General features: G+C 43.5%; 1 pseudogene; it reads right to left on the bottom strand.

The window, feature by feature from the left end:
* LOC147458918 (uncharacterized) overlaps positions 1-5,113 on the bottom strand; it is a 49,623-nt pseudogene extending 44,510 nt beyond the window's left edge.
* Positions 5,114-8,957: the final 3,844 nt, after the last annotated feature.

Here is an 8,957-nt window from a genome sequence, read left to right as displayed (position 1 = left end):
AGGCAGGCAAGGGACCAGGATTAGCATCTAAAGCAAGTAGCAGATCTGCAACCCCAAAGAAAAGACCTGGAAAACCAAATAAAATTCTGAAAGGGCCAAGGATGAAGAAGCTGCAAACCTGCATGGGACTTTTCAGAGAAATCAGAAAGGCACAGAAATGTGTAGATTTATGCATACCAAAGCTGCCCTTCCAGAGGATGGTGAGGTCCATATGTGATGAAGCTACCTGGGGCACCAAAAGGTGGAAGGTGGTGGCATTAATGGCTCTACAGGAAGCAGCAGAGGACTTCCTACTAGAGTACTTCAGTGACATGACCATTGTTGCAGCCCATGCCCACAGGGTTACTATAATGGACAAAGATAGTGAGACACTGAAAAGAATAAGGTGGAGGTATGACAAACTGCTGGTCCCCAATGTCTGCAAGGATAAGAAAATGAGGGAAATTTTGTTATACCCCCCGGAGCTAGTGCCACAACTCACAGTTGTAGATGTCACACATGATAAGAATACAAGGGCAAGGGCAGAGACTATTGCTCGCCAAACAAAGGACATGAGGGAAGCAGAGCTTAAGGAGAAAGCAAAAGTAGCAGTGGAGTCCCAGAGGCAAACAGAGTGCAATGTGACCCTGTCTATAGAGGCAAGCAATCAAGAAACTCTACTTTCAATGAAGAATGGTTTGCTTGCAGAGATACCATTTGTAGATGGAGCCAGAAAGCTAGCTCTGGAAAAAGTGGACATTGATTTATTGCAGAATCCAGATGCTCAGATTTCAGACACAATTATCTATGCTTGTCTTAAGTAAGTGTTACTATCTTGCTAGCTTTGAAAACTCAGATAATAGGTTTGCTAACTCAGGTAGAGTCTCTGCAGCCTGATCAAAAGTCAACTCCCACTGCACACTCACACAGAGGTGTTTCTCCTTGATCCACAAATGATCATCTTTCCATATGAGAACAACCATCACTGGAGTCTCATATACCTTGATGTTGACCAACCAGCAGTGTGGGTGTTCAATTCAATAAAAGGAACCCACCCTGAAATTAGGCTGTAAGTGTTTTGTATCAGAAAGTGTTTCTTATAGATATCCATGTAAATTTGAAGAATCATGCTAACATCTTGACATTGCTTTGTGCAGTTGTATAAAGAGGTTGTTGCTTGCCTATGGCAAGCTATGTGGAAGGTATGAACTATACAAGGCCCCAATCAAAGAAGTACCTGTCCCAAATCAAACCGATGGGAATTCTTGCGGCTGGAGATGTCTTCTCCATGCAGAATATGTCCTTCAAAGCTACTTTGCATTAAAACCTTTCATGACTAAGGTACCCATTTGGCAATGCATTCAGTTAGTTTTGGTTTAGTCTATAAAAGAATTCTCACCATGTGGTCTTTCAATTTTGCAGAGTGCTTTAAAAAAGTACACATATGATTATTTGCAAAGATACCGGGTAAGTTTAATACAACACCTGCTTACTATGTCTAGCCCTAGAGAGCTTGAAGATAGCGGCTTGGATGAGCGCACTATTGATCTTACAAAACATGACGTGCCACCACGACAAACCCCTACATCCGATACAGTGGAATCGCAACGGGCCGAGGGGGTCATATCAGCAGAAGATGAAAGAGCTGAGGATGAGGAAAGGTCAAATGAGCATATGGAAGGTGCTAAGGTTCAACCGGAGGAGACAATGAAAGAGCGAAGTCAGCCAGTGGAGGAGCCAAAAGAGCCTATGGCTGAAACCCAAGATGAGGAAAGCAGGCCTATAGGTGAGCAAAATTATATGGATGAGGAAAGCAGGCCTAGGGATGAGCAAAATGATATGGATCAGGCAAGGATGTATGAGGCAAGCCGATCAACCGAGGGAGACGAAAAAACCTTGGAAGACACCTTGAATGAGGCAGAAAGAGCCATGGGGGAGACCCCTGATGAAGATGTGAATGATGACTATGAAGATAAAGCGGAGGAGAGAAACAACGACATGAACACTACAGAGACCCAGTATGGACCCTTGCTACCTGTAGATACGGTTGTTCCGGTAATGTCTATTCAAGTATGGCAAAATATGTTCAGCTTCTAACTACTTATATGTACTTGTCAACTTTTACAGAGGTTGATTATCTTGGACGTCAATGGATTGCTGCTGATGCGGGTGCCTCTCGGTGACAGAGAACCCTTTGAGGATTTGCAAACGTTTCGGATGGGAACTTGTCGAGTCGTGGTTCGTCCAGGAACCAAGGAATTTATTCAGTTTCTTCTTCCGCGCTTCAGAGTTGCCATATGGTCTTCAATGCAAAGGCAAAACTTGTCGCCACTAGTTGCAATAGTTTGCAGTGTATGCCAAGCTCACCGTCAGATTTTGCCTTTTTGTATGATCAAAGAAAATGCGTTACCGTTGAGGGCCACTACCACCCTAAAAAACCAGGCTTACCTCTTTTGTACAAACCGTTTAGCCAAATCGGTGTACCCTTTGATGCAACTAATACACTACTAATTGATGATACTCCTGAAAAGGGAGAACTAAATCCGCCGGGAACAACTATCTCACCACCTTCTTTCGAGGGGCATTCCTTCGATTTTTACCTTGAAGACATTCTGATTCCATACTTACAAAAATTGTATCTCAGTCCATTGTTCACGGACGAGTTTGTACTTTCTAATGAATTAAGATGATTCTTCTATCATGTCTTTGTCTTGTCTAACATATATATATATATATATATATATATATAGAGGAGAGAGAGAGAGAGAGAGATTTGACGTGGTAAAGAAATGTATTTCAAGCACACTTTTTCACAGGGCACAATTGAAAAATGAGATCAATAAACTTCATGTCTTGAAAGTCATTTGTATACACTTGGGTTCACAAGAATATCTGTTACATTGACACTACTTCAACCCGACCATCCAACTCTTTGCACAAAATATCTTTTTCCCTTCGCCGCATCACCTTACGGCCAGCTAAGAAAAAGGAAAAATCTGATAGGTCCTTGTCCATTGACTCTTCAATGATGTCATTTCGCAAATGCTGAAGACTGCATAGCTCCCTTATTGTAACCACCAATAGTAGGCCATGCTCTTTATCAATCACTTCCACATCCACAGTAGGATTATCTTCCAAACCTGCAGAAACCTGGTCCATAGGAATGTACTTACCGTTTAGCATTTGTGATCGCATATACCAAAATGAGAGTAACAGTGATTGGCTTGCAATCATGTACTTGACAACTAGAGTATCAAGCGCGACCTCGCACCGTAAACCAATCTCTTCCTTTGCATACCATCCTTTGTCAAGAAGTTTGTCACAGGATGACTGCTGAAATGACTTGCACATGAACATAGTTTTTGTAACTCGGATGTTGTAGCTATGAAACAGCTCTATGAAGAGTGCAACAGGACAAAAGTTTGCAATTCTAACCAGTTTGGTAGGAATAGAGCTACGTAGAGACCTTTGTATATCCTTGTAGAGCTTACTTCGCATTGCCTCCACCATTGTTTCCTCGGGAACTGGCCAGTCCACAGTGTTCCAATCGGTTGGTAGAGGCACTTTCACCAACATGCCATTCTTATTCCCTGAGTTGAGTTGGTAAAAGTGGTCATAAAAAAAGATTCCCTCATCAGTCAGTCTTTTGCTGCTCCTCTCTGAGTACTGTAGAGAACCAATGTGGGCATGAACAACATGGAAGAGGCCTATTATGCACTCCACAGGTTCCCATTGCTCATAAGAAGAGGGATAAACATCTGCAATATATATAAGAAGAGTTAAACTAAGAGTATCAATAAGTACAAATGACAAATCTAATGTAATTGAGCTGTGAAGAATGGAGACATTACTCATAACAAGCGGAGAAACATTGCAAAATATATAAGAAAAGTTATAATGAGAGTATCAGTAAGTTCACATGTCAAGAGTACTTACAATTGCAACGTGGTTGATGTATATCTGATACATTTCCACCGTTTGCTATCACCTCTGGATGGGTAAACACATGCTGAACAAGAACTTCCTTTACAGATCTTTTGCCGATTTCAACTTTGAAATCCAACACCCTGGCCTTCCATGCTGAGCGGTAAACGTTGATACCACTAGACCTCTTGGGTCTTCTTGGTTGCATGAGGACCCATGAACCTTTGTTTATCCTTTGTCCAACCCATTGGTTCTCTGCACTTATTGAAGCTGGTATTGTAATTGAGGATATGCTACTACTTGGCCTTCTAGGCAAAGTGCAGTTGTTGGTTGTTGGTGTGAGAGACAGTAAACACCTGGAGGCTCTTGGGCGAGAAGACGTGGACGCCATAACTCTCAGAGAAAAGCTTTAGTGGAGGGAGATTCACTTTGAAAGCATTCTAATGGAGGGAAAGTGTTTTAGAATTCCAATATCTTGTGCGGGCTTAATGGTCACCCTCCAGTACGTTAATGACCATAAGAGAATATCAGAAGTGGGACCACATGCAAGCACCTAAAAGCTCGGTAAAAGGAAGGAAATTACTATGCTACAATCCTAGTTTCGTGAAAGTTTTATGCTATTTTCCTATTTTTTGAGTCTTTCCACGTACTTTCCTACGTAACGTAGCCTTCATGCTCATTGGACGCGCTCTATTTTTCTCTCTCTTCATATGGCCCTCCAAATGACCTCTGAAATTTCCTAATGGCTTGGAAGTGAAAAGGTCCTCTTGATTCGTCTTCCCCAAAACTTTGAAATGTTGTTATATAAGAAAGGAGGCTTTGGGAAATCCGACGGGAGACCTTTGATTTGTCCCAAGGCCCTAGCCTACGCTTTGAATTGTTTACATGAAATATGAGATACTTGTTGCCAGCCCTCATCTTTTGACCTAAGAGTTGGAGACATCACGATCTTCTGGATTACTGGAGTGGCCGTTCTTTGCTGAGTGGTGGATGAAAAGCGGTAGCTTTGAGTGGTCTTGCCCTTACCACAGTTTCCATTATCTTTTTTCTCTGCATCTTTATCCGAGTTGACCTTATTTTGATCCCCCTTTGGCTTGCCAAGATTTTCAGTATGCTTCTTTGTTGGATCTTCTGTATTTGTGTCACCCTGTGGGGTAGCCAGTAATTCGCTTCTCCACAGGGTGGCCCAAATTTGTTGCATTTGAAGCATGCCCCGAAGAAGGTGTTAAAATTAAGAGGAATGATCTTTAGTCCTGCCCCAATATTCACCACCAAGTTCTTTGGCTGTGGCTTCTGCAGATCCCACCAGATACAAACCTTGTTTGTTGCTACACCCGAAGCTCTGGCGATGGAATAAAAATTTGATCACCAAGTGAAGCTGCGAGGTCCTTCAAGTTCTTTCTAAGCCATATAGGGAGGTTGACAAACTCCACCCATACTGGGCAGAGATCCTTGAATGCCTCGTTAGATTCAAATAGAGGGTCCCAAGAGAGCACGCATACCCGCGCACGATTAAAGAACAGCGGGCTTTTTGCCAAAACCCTCTCAATCATTGCACTATCATTGAACTGAACTAACACGAATCCGTTGGGTGAACATTACCGAGCCGTGCTGATTCAAGACCAGTGGATTGCAAAGCCAGTTACTGAGCTCAATTCTATTGGGAACTCTCCCCATAAACCCAAAGACCAGAGTGGAATTTGCAACCTCTGCAAGTTGTCTTTTCCCAATGGCAGGAGGAACAACCACCGTAACGGCATCTTCCACCTCGACACGCTGCGGGAGCGTCTTCTTGAGCGCTTGGAAAGCTCTGTCCCCTTTGACCACTTCAGCAACATCCTCCTCGCGCGTCCTTTTGGCGCTATGCCGCAACGATGCTCATCTTATGCTTTCTGTCGACAACCATGCTAGAGAACTTTCTTTCCACTCGAAGACACTTACCATGAGTCTTATAAACTAGAGGATTTAAAGAGACTAGTGTGTCTCCCCACGGTAAAGTGGTGATGAGCATGGCGATGCGAGTGAGTGAAGGAGTGAGAGCAACATCGAGCAAAGAGGGAGAGAGGGCCTGAGGGAGTGCATTGCAAGCTATATTTTCACCTTGCCAACAGAATATTTCATAGTAGTAATCCATCTTTCTATCAGGGGCTCTTGGAAAAAGTGTAGTGCTTGGCAATGCCTTGTCCGACATATATGCCAAGTATGGTGCAGTTCAAAAAGCACAAAAAAGTGCATAAGGAGCTTCTTGTCTAGAATGTTGACCATTAAAATGCAGTGACTCTACGGGACATGTTGACGAATAGGGGCAAGGCAAGGAAGCTTTGGGCTATTTTCAACATATGCAAAGTGAGGACTTCTCTCCAGATGAAGCCACCTATGCTTTCTTCTTGAAGGCATGTGGAACTTATGCTTTCTTCTTGGAGGCATGTGGCACTATTGTGAGAAAAAACATCATGATTGGCAATGCCTTCATCGACATGTATGCTAAGGAGTTACCTGTGTGGGATGTCGTCTCTTGTAGTGCGCACAAAGCTCTAGAGCTCGGCTATATTTAGCGAATGCATGAGGATGTCTCTTCAAATGAAAACGTGGTGCTTGGACTGCCTTGGTCAAAATGTATGCCAAATGTGGTCTACTTCATAAAGCAAAAAGTTTTCTTGAGGAGTTGCCTATCCGCGATGTCGTCTCTTGGAGTGCACTAATTTTTCCAACAGGGGAAGTGCCATGAAGCTTTGGGCTATTTTCAACAAATGCTAACCAAGGGCATCTCTACGGTTGCATCACCTATGCTTGCATCTTGAAGGCGTGTGGCACTATGCAAGATGTTATCTCTCCAATTGCAATCATCTATCTATGCATGTGGCATGTGGCACTTATGCTTTCTTCTTGGAGGCATGCGGCACTATGCAAAAGGATCATATGTGCAACGGAATTCACAATGATAATGTTAATCAAGGACTATTGAGAAAAAACATCATGATTGGCAATGCCTTCATCGACACGGATGCTAAAGATGCTCGAGGAGCTGCTTGTGTGGGATGCCATCTCTTGGAATGTGCACAAAGCTCTCGAGCTCTCGGTTATTTTTAGGGACGCAATTTTTTGGCGAGCATTTTTTCGGCGAGTGCTTTTTTGGAATCCAACGAGCAGATTCCAAAAATATTCCTTCTCTCTCAACATTGAATAGTTGAAGATCCACTCTTTTTCTATCTCTCCTAGATTTCTTTCCTTGGCGAGCACACATACACAAGGAACAAAACACACCCGAATCATTAAACATACACACACTATTTCAAATATTTAACACAACTCAATCAAAGATTGTGCTCCCTTGAGCAATAACGGTCTCTCTCTCCCTTCTCTTGTAAAGCTCTCTCTCCCTCTCTCTCTCTCTCTCTCTCTCTCTCTCTCTCTCTCTCTCTCTCTCTCTCTCCCACCCACCCACCCCCCCCCCCCCCCACACACACACACACAAGGGCAAGTATACACTCCAAACATTTAACACCAAGAATAATGTTCCAACAAGATTATATTAAAATTATAATAGGTACATGACGTTGAACTATAATTATATCAAAATTGCATCTCTCTCTCTCTCTCTCTCTCTCTCTCTCTCTCTCTCTCTCTCTCTTTCCACACACTTTCCTTCTCTTCCTCTACACTTTCCCTTTGTCTCTACCCTGCCTTCCTCTCTCTCTCTCTCTCTCTCTCTCTCTCTCTCTCTCTCTCTCTCTCTCTCTCTCTCTCTCTCTCTCTCCACACACTTTCCTTCTCTTTCTCTACACTTTCCCTTTGTCTCTACCCCTGCCTTCCTCTCTCTCTCTCTCTCTCTCTCTCTCTCTCTCTCTCTCTCTCTCTCTCTTTCTATATATATATTTATATATTTTATTTATTTATTTATATATTCCCTCTCCCCACCTCCGCCCTTCTCTCTCCACTCCCTCTTTTCCTCTCTCTCTTCCCCCTCCACCCCCTTCCTCACTAACTCTCTATCTCTCACTCTTTCCTCTCTACCCCAAGCCTTCTCTCTCTCTCTCTCTCTCTCTCTCTCTCTCTCTCCTCCTCATTAAATCTCTCTCTAACCCTGCCTCTCTCTCTATCTATATCTCTCTACATACACCCTCTCTATCACTCTCTCATTCTACCCCTCTCTCCCTTCCCTTGCCTCTCTCTCTCTCTCTCTCTCTCTCTCTCTCTCTCTCTCTCTCTCTCTCTCTCTCTCTCATAGTCCAAGTGGCATCGCCATGTGGACTACCAGCCACTCGTAGTCCACGTGGGCCACGTGGACTATGGGTGGACTACCTAGACTACGGGTGGCAGGTAGTCCACGCGGACATGCCACTTGGACTATGGGTGGAGAGAGAGAGAGAGAGAGAGAGAGAGAGAGAGAGAGAGAGAGAGAGAGAGAGAGAGAAGGGTTGAGGGGGAGAGAGAAAAAAGGGGGAATGTAGAGAGAGAGAGAGAGAGAGAGAGAGAGAGAGAGAGGGTGGAGGGGCAAGAGAAAGAGAGTAAAGGAGGGATGGAGGATAGAGAGAGAAGAGGGGATAGAGAGAGAGAGAGATGGAAAAAGAAACTTGTAGGGAGGGGAGAGAGAAAAAATGGAGTATACATGTGGACCTTGTGTGTGTGTGTGTGTGTGTGTGTGTGTGTGAGAGAGAGAGAAAGAGAGAGAGAGAGGAAACTTTGCAATATATAGAAGGAGAGAGAGACCTTTATTGGTCAAGGATCACAATTATTGATTAAGGTGTGTTTGGTCCTTGTGCATGTGTGCTCGCTAAGGAAAGAAATCTATGAGAGAGAGAGAGAGGAGAGAGAAAAAAGAGTGGATCTTCAACTATCAAGGGATGAGAGAGAGAGAGAAGAGAGAGAAAAAAGAGTGGATCCTCAACTATCAAGGGATGAGAGAGAGAGAAATAATCTTTTTGAAATCTGCTCGCCGGATTCCAAAAAAGCACTCGTCGAAAAATGCTCACCAAAAAACATTCCCCTATTTTTAGCAAATTGCAAAGTGAGGATGTCTCTTCAAATGAAAATGTGGTGCTTTGTACCGCCTT

Source organism: Adiantum capillus-veneris, chromosome 4 (assembly GCF_014529385.1).
Source record: "Adiantum capillus-veneris isolate H3 chromosome 4, ASM1452938v2, whole genome shotgun sequence".
NCBI classification, from domain to species: Eukaryota; Viridiplantae; Streptophyta; class Polypodiopsida; order Polypodiales; family Pteridaceae; genus Adiantum; species Adiantum capillus-veneris.
The sequence above is the reverse complement of the archived record's forward strand: the minus strand, read 5'-3'. Positions and strand labels throughout refer to the sequence as shown.